Genomic DNA, 14,344 nt, shown 5'->3' with positions numbered 1-14,344 from the left:
AGGATGACGTGCTGGTTCTTGGGTGTGAGCCGGAAGGTGACGACGTGGACCTGTCCTTCCATCCATTGTGGTTGGGAACGTGGGATCTATCTCCAGTGAGATGGACGAGCTAGCAGTGCTAGCCCAGCGGCAGAGGGGCATCGTGCTGTTCACGGACGTGTCTGACGGAGCTGACATCGGACGCCGGCGCCACATATGAGGAGCTTCGCCTGCTGTGGGCAGACAGGATCCAGGAGACAGAGACTGAACAGACTGCTGGGGAGGCTCAGTCCTGGACCCTGTGGAGGTGGAGACTGGCTGGGCTGGAGAGTGGTGGACAAGTGGTGGACGGGCTGTCGTCATCTATTTTCTTGTGGCCCTTTTTGCACTTTCAATACATTTTTTTACTTTTGTTGTCTTGATTGCTGCTGTGACTCCTGAATTTCCCCTCGGGGATAAATAAAGTATTTTCTATTCTATTCTATTCTATTCTATTCTATTCTATTCTATTCTATTCTATTCTATTCTTTTCTATTTTCGCAGACCCTGACAGCGTTCATAGCTCAGAGCTGACTGCCTCATTTGCACAGAGTCAGAGAGCAATCAGCACTTGCAGCAGGGACAGCGCCCTGTTCCTGACACATGCTGGATCTGAGAGGAGAGCTCTTGAATTCATTCAACCAGAGCGTGTACCAGACAATATAAGACTTTGGGATCATGCCACTATTTCACAAGTGTCTGATCACAGATCTCCTCTCTCAAAGTATGCACATTTATCATCCTGTAAACACGACACTGCAATCACTACTGAGTCACTGTGACTGTATCTTTTTCCATTTGTATCACCTTTCACAGGCCGACTGGTCAGACAGTACAAACTTAAACCTGCTCTCACCCAGGTGTTAAATTATTGTTTGTTGCTCAGAGTCAGCCAGATCCAGGCGTATGACCAGCTGGTGCACACGGCCCCCATAAAGCCTCATGTTCTGCTGCTCTGTGACCATTTCCTGCAATAATTAGCCAAAGGGTTGTCTCACATTGATGACATCAGTGTTGCTCTGGAGAGGTAAATTAATGTGATTTTGTCCGACAGCTAAAGTGTCTCTGTTTACTCAGGCAGCAGCAATCTGCACCTAATGTGATCTGAATATATATGTGTGTGTGTGTGTGTGTGTGTGTGTGTGTGTGTGTGTGTGTGTTTGTGCGTGTGTGTGTGTGTGTGTGTGTGTGTGTGTGTGTGTGTGTGTGTGTGTGTGTGTGTGTGTGTGTGTGTGTGTGTGTGTGTTGGACAAAAGCCTGCGTCACAAACCAGTCCGGGTCAATGTTGATTAAATAAACAAGTGTGTTTATAGAGCAGACCTTTTCTCAACACCCAGGCATCAAACACACAAACACACACATACACACACCAACAGGCCTAGTGCATCTATCACTGGGCTACACTGTCACACCATTTGGTTTCTTTCACTTTTGATGCAGAATTATATCATTTTGACTCTTTCATCTGAGATACATGTCAATGATTTCTGGCTTTCATTTGTCATACAAAGTTGAAATGAGACCAAACAAACGGCATTGGTCAGTTACAACATTGCATTATCCTTTTAAATCCCTATACAACATGGAAAACAGTAATTGAAAACATATAATAACAATTACCTTACTTAGCCAGCCAAGGGTGCAAATTGGTATGCAAGCGTCTGTTGAAGAAACTCTGAGGAGGATCTGTTTCAATTGCTCTCCCTCGCCACCTTGTGGCCCGGAGTCTCTGCACACTGTTGTAAATTACTTTCAGCGAGGGGTGTGTTTTTTTTGGAATTAAATGAAGATCAGATCAAAGTACATTTTCTTTTTTCAAGGAAACTTTTACTAGATACGACGCACTGAGGTAAGGCTTTTATCAGTTACGCAGCAATACAGTCTTAAACATGACATCAAGCAGATACTGCAGCCGGCTGTGTGTTAGCCCGATGCCCCGACATATCTGTGGGCTAACATGACAACAAGCAAACACTGTCAGTTTGTAAGTAGTTTAGTAGCTGCTTATATTTAGTGCAGCTGGCAGCCCAGTATCTAAGACATGCCTGTAATGGTTAACACTAGTGAATCCTGGTTGATTGACAGACTCTCAAGTTTGAACAGACCACTGCAGAATAACTGCTGACTGTGGGTTGAAATGAACATTATCACAAACAGTTTAGCCTGTGTTATAGAGTGATAGCTGCTCTTCTGTCCTTTTTCTGTCTGACAGTTAGGCTCCTGTGTCCACCATCACTACAAAATTAATCACAGAAATCTTTTTCAGCAGAGAAAAACACAGATCTTGGTGTTTTATCTCTTCTCTCTACTAAACTTTGCTAGCTGGCCTGGTGTTGTCATAGAGACCCAGACGTGCAGTAAATCAACCTGGTGCATTTGAAAATTCATGGATAACAACGATAGTTATATTTCAGCATTAGATAAATAACTCTGATTAAAGAGCTTGCACATCCTGGTGGATTAACCATCACAGCAACATAAAAAAGTGATTTGGTAGTCAACTTGATATTTTTAATATAGGGCAGTGGTGGCAAACATCTTACACTGGAAGGTGGCCTAATAAATTTGTTGAGCACTATACCTTCTGAACTTCATTAACAAGATTCTTTTGTACATAATAGAAAGTGTGTAGTATACAGTTGCTTCACAAGGTTGGCATAAAGATTTGATAGCTTATGCAACACTGTATATGTATGTTATTTACTATTGTAGACACAGTCTGATGATGGTGTTCTGATCCTCCTACTCAGAAGATGCAGGAAAACGCTGTGATACTACATTCTGAGAGGTCAAGAGTAGAGACAGTGGCATGAGCCTCTGTTACACTGTTCCCTCCCCGTTCATTCATTCATTAATTTACTCAGGATTAATTCATGCAGCTTCCTCTCCCCCGCTGCATCTCCAACTCTATCTCTTTCCTCCAGGAAGTAGTTTATTATTAGCATCATCATTTTGAGTACAAAAACCAATTAACCTCATATTTTATTGTCCAATCATGCCCCTGTTGTCAAATTTAGAAATCTGTTCTTCCTCTCTTACTCTGTCAGTTTATTGTTGCATTGTGGGAGCCTCCTATTCACCTTATCTGTGTTCAAGCCCAGCTCATTGCTACCTGGGTCTGGACTATCATTTGCTCAGCTGTGCCACAACTTTTAGGTACAACTCTGTTACGACTCCGAAGGTGTTAAAGGTATGGTGAAGGGGAGTAACAAATAACTGAACCCAGGACAAAAAAGGGACAGAATTAAAGGTAAGTAAACAGAAAAAAAATGTATTTATAAAATAATGTAATAACACAAAACAAGCTGCTTTGAAAAAACAAATACAAACAAAACAGAAGCCAGACTCCAGAACCAACTGTATAGTAAAATAAAATAAGCACTAAGTCCAAAACCCTTGTACACACATAGCCAAGTGTTTGGGAAGCTGCATATATTTTTATATGCCGCCTAGTTTGAACTTAATGTCAGCAACTGCTTTTTTTTTTCTTTTTTTTTATGGCTGGAACATCAGACAGTGGAAAAGCTGAGTAATGCTTCAAAAAACAATAAGAACACCTCCCAATCTAAGTTCAATTTGCAACAGGATATTAACATTGGTATAAAAGAGGATTCTTAAGAGGGAGCAGATCGATTATTACTAAGTGAGAGACCGTGTGAGCAAACAGTTCAGCAAATTTCACGGTGTTCCTGTTCCTCTAGCAAAGAATGTGGTTATCTAATCATCTACAGCTCATACAATCATGAATGTTTCAGAGAATCTGTCGAGCTCTCTGTTCAAGACCAAAAACCAATAATGGGTGGTTGGGATGTAGTTTTTAATTCAATAAACTTTATTTGTCCCTGAGGGGCAATTATGGGCACATAAAGCAGCAAGGAAACGATGGGCTCAAAATCATTCCTACAAACCATTGTCTGTGAACACTGCCCATCCAATATTTTAAGTTTAAAGTTGGACACGATCCACATTATCGAGAAATGGCAAGGACTCCTCTGGGGTGAACACATTCAAAGAGGGCTGCAGGTGAGGGGAAAACTGGACAGAGGTCAGGAGGATCGAAATGTGATATTCTTTAAAAATAATTGACATGGATGCTCTGTTCTTAAGAAAAAAGGCTGAAACAGTTGAAAAGCCGGCATCTGTTGCTAGGCGCTTCCTCATGGCTGCTGTTGTGGCGTCTCTCTCTTCTTTGTCCATTTCTTTTTCGTAATCTTTCAATTTGGAGTAGGCCATTACTTTTTGTGGCTCTTTTGTTGGTCATAGACACCAAACTGGTTTTGTGTTCAGTGATACTTTCTCTATTTTTACTCCTGTGTTTGTCTGGAGATTCTACGTGTAACCATGGCTGTATTGTTTAGATGTGAACTCAGCTGTTAGCAGCCTGTAGCATGTCAATGCTAACTGGTGTAAGGCCTGATGTCTTCACACAAGGTGAGGAGAAGGAGGTGAGGACGACGTGCTGGTTCTCAGGTGTGAGCTCAGAAATGGCGACATGGACCTGTCCTTCCATCCATGGTTATTGGGAACGTAAATCTACCTCCAGTAAAATAGACAAGCTAGCTGTGCTAACCCAGCAACAGAGGGAATACCAGAGAGCAGAGTAGCATAATGCTATTCACAGACATGGCTGACAGAGCTAACTGGACATGAACTCCACATTGGAAGAGCTTCACCTGCTGTGAGCAGACAGGATCCAGGAGACAGAGATGGAGCATGACTGAAGAAGCTCAGTCCTGGACCCTGTGGAGGTGGAGGCTGGCTGAACTGGAGAATGATGGACAAGCTGTCAGCATCTATTTCTTATGGACCTTTTTTGCACTTTCTTGACACTTTCTTACTTTTGTTTTCTTGATTGCTGCTGTGACTTCTGAATTTCCCCTCAGGATGAATGAAGTATTTCCTATTCTAGTCTGTTCTGTTCTGTTCCATTCTATTCTATTCTATTCTATTCTATTCTATTCTATTCTATTCTATTCTATTCTATCTCTGATGGTATGGGGTTGCATGTGCCCACCCATGGTATGGGTACACACCTGGAAAATAGACAATATTAATAAAGTTTTGGAGTAACAGATGTTACTACACATATAAAGCCTTTCACGTGTCCTACATATTTCAGTCCAAACCACTTTCCCATTGCTAATTGGCCAGTCTGCAGCCCTGATTTGTCACCTATTGAAACATTTGGCCTATTACAAAATAAAAAATACAATAAATAAGACTCCAAGCTGTAAAGACACTGAAATACCACAACACAACAAAAAGACATTTTACTTGTATCTCCTAGTCTCCTGATTGGCCAAATTTTACTTTTCGATGATGGCATCATAATAGGATGTGCATCACACTGATAAAACAATCAAATTTTTAAGTTTTAACTTTTAATCCTACTTTTAATCTAATCTCAATTTACTTTTGTTGTTTGAATATAGGCTTGAAATTATTTGCACTTTTTAAATTCATTTATTTATTATTGTTTTAAGCATTTCACTGTTTTACAACTCTTGGGAAGTGTGTCATAGATTTAGTATTATGCTGTGTGGCTATTGCATGTTATTTTCTATTCATTAAATTATCATTACTTCCATAATCTTTAATTGATACCTCAGTGTATGCATATATCATTTTAGAGGTTTGAGAGACAGATCAGTCAATACTAGTGATTTTAAAACTGAGATACAATGAGTGTTATATCTTACTGCCTGTGGATATATCAAAGCTGTGTGTGTGTGTGTGTGTGTGTGTGTGTGTGTGTGTGTGTGTGTGTGTGTGTGTGTGTGTGTGTGTGTGTGTGTGTGTGTGTGTGTGTTTGGCAGTCAGGAGTGAGCAGGGGAGAGTGAATGCAATGACATTCCTTGCGTAATCACTCCCCCATGTACCTCAGCCAACCCTAATGAATAAATAACAGAGAGATCAAGTGGAGGAGTCCACAAAGGAAATATACATAATAGATACACAACTGGCTCATACATAACGTCTTTTCTTATGCGAATGTCTTCCAGTCTCTGAAGTTGCCCCAAGAGACCATCCAATAAATATTATACATGACCTCTGTTTTCATCACATAATCAACTGAGTGCAAAACTAACGTGTCCGAGCCGCAGTCATTGAATTTTCTAATCAGAGTATAATGAATGATTCCCTTCTATCTATCTATCTATCTATCTATCTATCTATCTATCTATCTATCTATCTATCTATCTATCTATCTATCTATCTATCTATCTATCTATGGTGAGAGAGCAGACTGTAGAGAACAGACTAAAGTGGACTCTACATGCACAGATGCACCCAGCGTGTTAAAGATAGCCTCTGTTGATTATTTCTCACTCATCAACCATAACACAACCACTTATCAGGCCTATCTGTGTTTGTGTGATGCTGTAGCTAAAGATACACTCAGACTGGCCGTCAACATGTCATGTGTGTTAGCATCCATCTACTTGTGTTGCTCATGATGTCAAATATGAATGTAAACAAGTGGCTGAACACACTCCCTGCGGTAAGAAGCGAAGATCTGAGGAGAGATAGAATAGAATAGAACAGAATGAAGTAGAATAGAATAGAATAGAATAGAATAGAATAGAATAGAATAGAACTTCATTGTCATTGTAAGAAGTACAACGAAATTGAAGTCACAGCAGCAATCAAAAAACAAAAGTAAGAAAGTGTATAGAAAGTGCAAAAAGGTCCATAAGAAAATAGTTGATGACAGCTTGTCCACCATTCTCCAGTTCAGCCAGTCTCCACCTCCACAGGGTCCAGGACTGAGCTTCTTCTGTCATGCTCCATCTCTGTCTCCTGGGTCCTGTCTGCTCACAGCAGGTGAAGCTCCTCCAATTTGGCGTTGGTGTCTGATGTTAGCTCAGTTAGCCATGTCTGTGAATAGCATGATGCTACTCTGCCCCCTGGTATTCCCTCTGTTGCTGGGTTAGCACAGCTAGCTCGTCCATCTTATTGGACATAGATCTTACGTTCCCAATAACGATGGATGGAGGAACAGGTCAGTGTTGACACTTCTTAGCACAAACCTGAGAACCAGCATGTCATCTTCACCTCACCATCAGAGATAGAATAGAATAGAATAGAACAGAACAGAACAGACTAGAATAGGAAATACTTCATTTATCCCGAGGGGAAATTCAGTAGTCACAGCAGCAATCAAGAAAACAAAAGTAAGAAAGTGTATTGGAAGTGGAAAAAGGTCCATAAGAAATAGATGTTGACAGTTTGTCCATCATTCTCCAGTTCAGCCAGCCTCCACCTCCACAGGGTTTAGGACTGAGCTTCTTCAGTCATGCTCCATCTCTGTCTCCTGGATCCTGTCTGCTCACAGCAGGTGAAGCTCTTCTAATGTGGAGTTCATGTCCAGTTAGCTCTGTCAGCCATATCTGTGAATAGCATGATGCTACTCTGCCCTCTGGTATTCCCTCTGTTGCTTGGTTAGCACAGCTAGCTCGTCCATTTTATTGGAGATAGATCTTACGTTCCCAATAACCATGGATGGAAGGACAGGTCCATGTCGTCACTTCTTAGCTCACACCTGAGAACCAGCACATCGTCCTCACCTCCTTCTCTTCACTTGTGGGAAGACATCAGGCCTTACACCAGTTAGCATTGACATGCTACAGGCTGCTAACAACTAATTACACACGTAAACAATGCAGCCATGGTTACAAGTAGGATCTTGAGACAAACACAGGAGAAAAAGTTGTAAAAATATCACTGAAGCCACACAAAGTTTGGTGTCCATGACCAACAAATGAGCCATACAAAGTAATGATCGACTCCAAATACAAAGATTACGAAAAAGAGACGAAAAAATTGCAAGAAATGGACAAAGAAGAGAGAGCTGCTGCAAAAGGCAGCCATAGCCAACAGGGCGGCGCATAGCAACCAAAGATGGAAGGTCATTAGAGGAGCCACCACTGAACTAACAGCCTCTAGTGATGATGCTACTGTCCATCTGTTTATAAATGTATATCAACCAAAACTTGTGTCTTGAGGTGGAGAGATTTATGTTCTAATTAAACTTTCCAGTTCGACAACAGCAACACTATTGAACACAACCTAAACTAAGACTGGAACATCAGGAACAGACAGAAATACATTCCCATGATCAGGTTTGAAGAAGATACATTGTGATATTGTGATATATTGTATGTATTATAATATAATTGTGGACAGCACCCTTTTGATGCAAAACAAACACACTACTTAGCATGCCATGCTGATACTGTAAGTAGAACAATATAATCCTAAGTGCTTTTGTAAAAACCACAAGAATGTGTGCAATTTGCAGGTATGCGACGGACATGCCATGTACAACACACCTGCATGATAGCAGGGGTATTGTGTCATATTGTGCTGGTCTGTTCTCCTCTGTGCATCATGCCTCAATCTGCTTTCACCTAACCGTCCTTGGCTCCATTCATTGCCTTCAACTCGTCCAGGAAATGACAGCATGGTGCAATCATCAGTGCTTGTGACAAAATGTCCTTGTGCTGTTGTTCCTGGCATTTAACTGAGGCTCTGCTGATCCTACGTGAAGTCTTAAAGAGTACTATGATGACAGTTGCTTATCTGTGGTGTGGGTCATTTGGTCTCAGCTTTGGATGTGGAAAACGTTTGTCTACAGTTAATGTTAGCTTGGGCCATTTTTTTTTTTCTTTTAAGTCAGGCAAGTCAAGAAATACTGCAAGAACCACACCGTTGTGGTAAAGAGAGAGTTGAGACAGAAGACAAGGCTCTCGATTTACCAGTCAATTGGCGTTGTGACCCTCACCTACGGCCACAGGCTGTGGTTAGTAACTGAAAAAACAAGATCACGGATACAAGTGGCTGAAATGAGTTTTCTCTACAGGGTGTCTGGGCTCAGCCTTGAAGATAGGGTTAGGAGCTCGGACTTCTGGGAGAGGCTCAGAGTAGAGCCACTGATCCTCTGCATTGAGAGGAGCCAGACGAGATGGTATAGACATCTGGTGAGGATGCCTCTCGGATGCCTCCCAGGAGAGGTGTTCTGGGCATGTCCAGCTGGGAGGAGACCCGGGGGTAGACCCAGGGCACAGTGGAGAGACTCTCTGAACTGGCCTGGGAACGCCCTGAAATCCCCTCAGAGGAGCTCGTGGACGTGGCCAGGGACAGGGGCCACTGGTCTTTACTGATGGCACTGCTGCCCCAGCTACCCAGTGGAAGATGACATGACATGATAAAATGACCAATCAAGTACCAGCTTATAAATCAACATGAACATTCATTCCAGAAATGTGTCTCTGAGCACATACAGGGGATCTGGGGTTAAGACTGGCCCCTTCAGGAAACAGCTCGCAGGTTAGGGGTCAGAGCTTTTAGAGTCCTTCAAGGCTGCGTCCACTGTGAGGCTGAAAGGGACCTGCTTCTTTCAAACCCCTCCTTGTATGTTTATTCATTAAAAAAGGCTTACCAGTAAGACCTTCAGCTCATCATCGTGATTGTGCAAGGAGAACAAGTTAATGGGAAAAGACATTAGCTTTCTGGGCCAGCTTTTCATGTTTGAAGACAAGGACTCTGGATCAATATCCGTCCTTTGTTCCCATCCCTGTGCAGCAGCCCAGATCAAATCTGTGCGCATGATACAGACACACAAGAGTGGTCTAATTTTTTGGGACACTACAAGCAGGATAACACTGGATACCGTGTCTTAAAGAGTGAGAGAAAAACACTGAAGAGGATGACAGAACACTGGAGGAGAGAAGGGGCTCTCCTCTGTAGAAACTAAGTGTGACCACAAGCACACACAGTTTCTGTGAGAGGGACAAGTGCAAAGCGAGGGATCCCAGCGCACAATAAGATTCAGGGAGGATGAAGAGAGGGGAACAGGCCTCAGCAAAGGCCAATCACATCAGCCTCTATCTCATCCCCTTTTAAAGCACAAGACAATTTTGAAATAGTCTGGGATGAGTCCAGGTCAGCCTCTCTGTGGAGAAACCTGACAGTGAAGGCTCAGAGCATGGTGCTGAATACAAAATTTATTGGCCCTGAAAACACCACCTGAATGCAGAAAAGATACAGCAGGTAAGAGTGTGACAGTTTGATTTTTTTATTTTGACTATTTCAAGTTGTGGATTTTTTTTTCTTTTAGCATTTGATTTAAATAACTTTCTTTCTTTTGTTCATTGAGTAAACAATGGCTCCAATCTTCTAGCTAATTCATTAGTTTAAACACCTGCAAAAGTTTCCTGAGCCTTGAAATGGTCTCTATGACTATGTACCCAAATATCTGGAAAACCACATATATTTTTATATATCTAAGCCTGTCATCCACACAAAACCACAGTGTTACGTCACTAAAAACAATACTTTTTGAAAACTACGGCCAAGCAAAGATTTTGGGAAACCCTGGTTTCGTGGTTATGTTAATACGCTGAGAAACTGAATTTTTTGGTTCTCAAACATCACAGCTCAATGATGGGGGTTCATTTTGATTGGACTGCACAGGTTACACATCTGACAGCAATGCCAGATATGGGTTTAGCGCTCTTGGAGCCACACTTACCAGTGGATCAGCCCGCTACATGTGGACAAAAGTATTTTTAAAAATGAATTTGTTTTTGAAAATAACTGGCTACGTGTGTAGAGGGCTTTAGTCTGGTTCAGATGGCTTCCCAATTATGGGGAAGACTGCTAACAAACAGTTGTTCAGAAGACAGTCACTAGCTGTGTTTCCATTACACTTTTTTGCAAAATACAAGCGATATTTCTGAAGTTGAAAGAACAATTTCGCCTTGCCGTTGTTGTTTCCATTACCACCAGAAATGCGCACAACTTTAGTAAAGTAAATAAAGTCCGTCCGGACGCTGCACTCATGATGATTCAGATTCTTGAACATTAGTGTTTCTATTCACTGCTCAAACTGTCGGCCCTGATCACGCTAACTCATAACAGGCACGAACAAAACACTAAATGAAGATCATCATCTCCAGCTAGCATACTCACACTCACGCACACAGACCTCTGCCCCTCCCTCCTGCTGCTCTCTGACCCGCTCACAGCCGTCCTGCCACAGTCTGTACGTGTGGCAGTGGACATGTGCAAGGAGGTGAGGGAGGTGCGTTGTTATGACAACTTTTGCGAAAGAGGTGTTTCCATTGCACTTTTGCAAGAAACTTAAGTATCAAAACTTTTGAAAAACCACCTCATGAGAGCCTAAAAATCTGTTATAGAAATTTGAGAGGTGTTTTGAAAATGTGGCGTTTCCATTACCATTTTTTTATTGCAATTTTTAGGCTTTGCGCAATTCTAGGTGTGACGGAAACACAGCTAAAGAGTTAAGTAGAATGATAAGTTGACACAGGACAAATGCACAAGCAAGAGGAGTAACTCCAGCCTTGAAAGGATTGTCAAATAAAAGTTGGTTGCAGTATTTGGGAAAGCTTCACATGGAGTAGATTGATCCTGGAGTCAGCGCATCAAGAGCCACCATGCACATACGTGTCAGGCAAATTGGCTACAAATTTTGCATACCTCGTGTCGAGCCATTTCTAAACCGAAAGCAGTGTCAAAAGAGTCTTACCTGGGCTAAAGAGAAAAAGAACTGGACAATGATACAAATGTGAGCCAAAGTCCTTTTTCACATTCAAGTAATTTTTTCATTACATTTGGGAATCAAGGACTCAGGGTCTGGAGGAAGAGTGAACACACAAAGTGACTTCAGTTTTGTGTAAAGTTTCTGTAGTCAATGATGGTTCAGTGCCATGTCTTTAGAAATAAGCTTACTTTCCACCATTTTCTAGTTGACTGTAATGTACCTGTGCTTTTAACATGCCACCCCGCCCCCTCAATTAACATTTTGGTCATTAAAAGAAGTTGCCAGTAAATAGTATCGATGTCCTCACAATAACAGTTACCCTAACAAAGCATTAATGAAGTCCAAATCAATGCATGTCCACTTGATTCGCATTTCAATAACATACCATTAATACAACATGTACCATCAATACATGTCCACTGTGCCCACTGTGAGACTGTGTAAACTAACTGCTGATGACTGCAGAGCCACATTCAGCCCCCCCTGCACACTGCACAGCCAGAGGATGATAAATCTAAGCAGAAACAGAAGCAGCAGAGACCATTCTTCATGCACAGTGAGATTTTCAGAAAAGCATTCTGCAGTCAACAAATAGTTTGCCAATTTGTAAATAATGGCATGTTTCTATTTGACACTTTAGTGGAGAGAGGAGGAAGGACTACAAGTTCAGCTGTTGATGCCAATATTTTCAAATAATAGCAAATTTAACACAACTCAGGTTCGTGATGACTTCATCTGTTTTCATCTGCACCTCTTAGACCTTACTTTTTAGAAAACCCACTTTTTTTTATCAGTCTCTGAACTTCAGCATTACAGAAAGATGAAAAAATTGGGCACATATGAAACTAGTTTTCTGTGATGCAGAATAAATCAGGGAGCAGGTGAAAATAGACGGAAAAAAGAAGGGCTATTTCAAGTTTTCTTCATACTATGATGAAACACGCATAAACATTCTGTAAGAGCAAGATTTAAGATTAAGATTACGTTGCTGTGTGTTGACAACGATGATCACGTCGTGTATCCACATAAACTAAGTCCTCTAAAGCCTGAATCTTTGCTCTTTAGAGTAAAACACCGAGCAGATCACAGGGAAAGGAAAACAGACTGAACTTCCCACTTTCACAGAAAGTTGCCAAACAGCAGCTCGTTAAAGCTTAAAGAGCGGAGAGGAGTGAGGACCCAGAGAGGAGCGGACAAAGCTCCAAGACTCGCTCTCACCTCAGCGTGCAGACCTCCTTTCGCGCCCCTGGTTCCCCCACACAGCCCGCCGCTCATCTCCTGGTCCAGCCCATTGCCCGTAAAGTCCACAGAGCTCAGTTGACACGCGTGACCGTGTCCGAAGACGGAGGCACAAACGCAGGGTTGGACAAAAAAAGCTTAAAGAGCAAAAAAGTAAGAGAGGAAAGTAGTCTAATAAATGTCTTGATTAAAAATATTTCAGACTCCTCCAATTAGCTCTTGCCCAAATCAGCCCCCACTTTTTTATTTGGTTTACTTTAATTTTACTTTCTGTAGATTTCTAAAAATCGCTTTTCTGACTTTAATATCGCTCCTGTGACAGAGGGCTCAAGCGAGTCGGTCTGACAGAGACTGAGCAGACCTCTATCGGTGCTCTGCGCTCTCAGCTGTTGTTTTTGTGAAGCTAATGTAAGACACGAGATGACTTCCGGTGAGAGTTTCAGAATAAAATTAATGTAGAACATCTTTGACCCACACTGTCTGACTTGCAAAAAGACTATATATGTATATATATATATATATATATATATATATATATATATATATATATATATATATATATATATATATATATATATATATTCTTTGTATAACAAATCTAAAAGAAGCTGGCTGGCTTTCAACCCTCTCCTACAACTTCCACCACAACCACTATTTATCCTATATGAAGTATATAAAGTCATTTAGAGTATATAAATATAAACATATGATAAACTATTTAAGTACATTAAGTCATGCAGGAAAGCCCCACAAGGAGATCCATGTCTTGCATTCACTCTGTTTCTCTTGCTTGTCATTCCTTATGCAAAAATAAATAAATAAATAAATAAATAAATAAATAAATAAATAAATAAATAAATAAATACATACATACATACATACATACATACATATAATTTTTATCATATGAATTGTTCAACAATTAAAAAAAACGTCTTGTGTTTTCATTGGGTTACTTTAGGTGAAAAACTTAAGATCTAAAAACAAAAATAAACAAATAATTTTTTAAAACAAAGGTAATGAGTCATGATAACAAGGATACAGGGTTAAATTAAATGTATAGATATAGCCACTTAAGGCTTCCTTAATGTGATGAAGATATATATATATATATATATATTTTTATTTATCAAAATTCTAAAGACTTCACTTGTGGCTGACTGTTGCTGTTTCTTCTAGTGTCACACTTTTTAAGGCAACAGACTTGTCATACCCCTCCACCAACAAGCAATTTTGAATACAGACAAACAGGTAACCGTTCAGACAAATAGTGCTTTCCATGTTAAAAACTCAGTAAACAGTATGAAAATGTCAAGATCTTCAAATAGTTTGGGCGACTATAACTTATTTTGAAGTGCCATTTTTTCAACATCCCGTGAGCTCATATCTGGCTATGGCTAACTTTACACATTTATCTCTGCCTAATTAGTCGTGGCATATTATTGTTTTGCGCTGCATTGATAGAGAAATGACCTTATAACAGTGTGAGGAGATTTAGACGAGGTGATCCTTGTTTAAGTT

At 40.9% G+C, this 14,344-nt stretch overlaps 1 protein-coding gene across 1 annotated transcript in view; it reads right to left on the bottom strand.

Annotated features, from left to right (window-relative positions):
* gcgrb (glucagon receptor b) overlaps nucleotides 1-13,190 on the bottom strand; it is a 78,047-nt gene extending 64,857 nt beyond the window's left edge. Inside the window, exon 1 of the mRNA XM_074699066.1 lies at nucleotides 12,803-13,190. The gene's annotated coding sequence lies outside the window, so the exon portion shown is untranslated. The remainder of the gene's footprint in view (nucleotides 1-12,802) is intronic.
* Between the last annotated feature and the right edge of the window lie 1,154 nt (nucleotides 13,191-14,344).

Source organism: Halichoeres trimaculatus, unplaced genomic scaffold (genome assembly GCF_033239565.1).
Source record: "Halichoeres trimaculatus isolate MK-OKI-2021-1 unplaced genomic scaffold, fHalTri1.1 fHalTri1_scaffold_2, whole genome shotgun sequence".
Taxonomy (NCBI): Eukaryota; Metazoa; Chordata; class Actinopteri; order Labriformes; family Labridae; genus Halichoeres; species Halichoeres trimaculatus.
The sequence above is the reverse complement of the archived record's forward strand: the minus strand, read 5'-3'. Positions and strand labels throughout refer to the sequence as shown.